This window comes from Gavialis gangeticus, unplaced genomic scaffold (genome assembly GCF_001723915.1).
Source record: "Gavialis gangeticus isolate Ggan-Ray unplaced genomic scaffold, GavGan_comp1, whole genome shotgun sequence".
Classification (NCBI taxonomy): domain Eukaryota; kingdom Metazoa; phylum Chordata; order Crocodylia; family Gavialidae; genus Gavialis; species Gavialis gangeticus.
The window spans coordinates 3,067,032-3,067,712 of NW_017728998.1; positions in this window are offsets into that span (position 1 = coordinate 3,067,032).

The window sequence follows — 681 nt, forward strand, 5'->3', positions numbered from 1 at the left end:
CCAGGGATGCTTCCAGGAAAGCTGGACCTCGCTGCAAGGAGCCGAGCCCGTGTGTGGGTAGCCCGTTCCGACCCCAGAGCCAGGAGGTGGATGCATCTGGGTCACAGCTGTTTCCACAGGCAAGCGATGATGGTGTGTTCCCAGCCCCGGGTCAGGGTGCAGCTGGGGCTGGGACGCAGCTGCTTTCTCCCGAGCTTTCAAGAGAAGTCCCTGGCAGGTGGGACCCTCCTTTGAGGGCACCTTCCCTCCCGCAGCCCCCAGGCAGCAGGCACAATCGCTGCTTGGAGCCGAGGGCAGTGCGGAGGGGGCAACGTGCCAGCGAGCAGGAGCTGGACTGACACCACTTCCCACCTTAGCCTTGGCAGGTCCCGGCCCTGCTCGGCTGGTGCCAAGCGAGCGCTGCGGGCCAAGCGCGGCGCGGGCGCGATTCCTTGTGCGTGCACGAAAGCCGTCCCCTCGCTGCGCCAAGGCCCAGGAAGAGCGCCCCGAAACCCTCTCCCCAGGGCCCCCGCAGCCGCCACACACCTGTGCGCACAGCACCCCTCCAGACGGGCCTGCGAGGCCGTGAGGGCCTGGCTCCAGCAGGCCCAGCCCCGCGGCCCCCACCCCGCCTCGGCCGCGCTCCACATGGAGAGGGCCCCCCCTCATGGAGAGGCCCCCCCCGCGCGTAGCCGGCCGGCG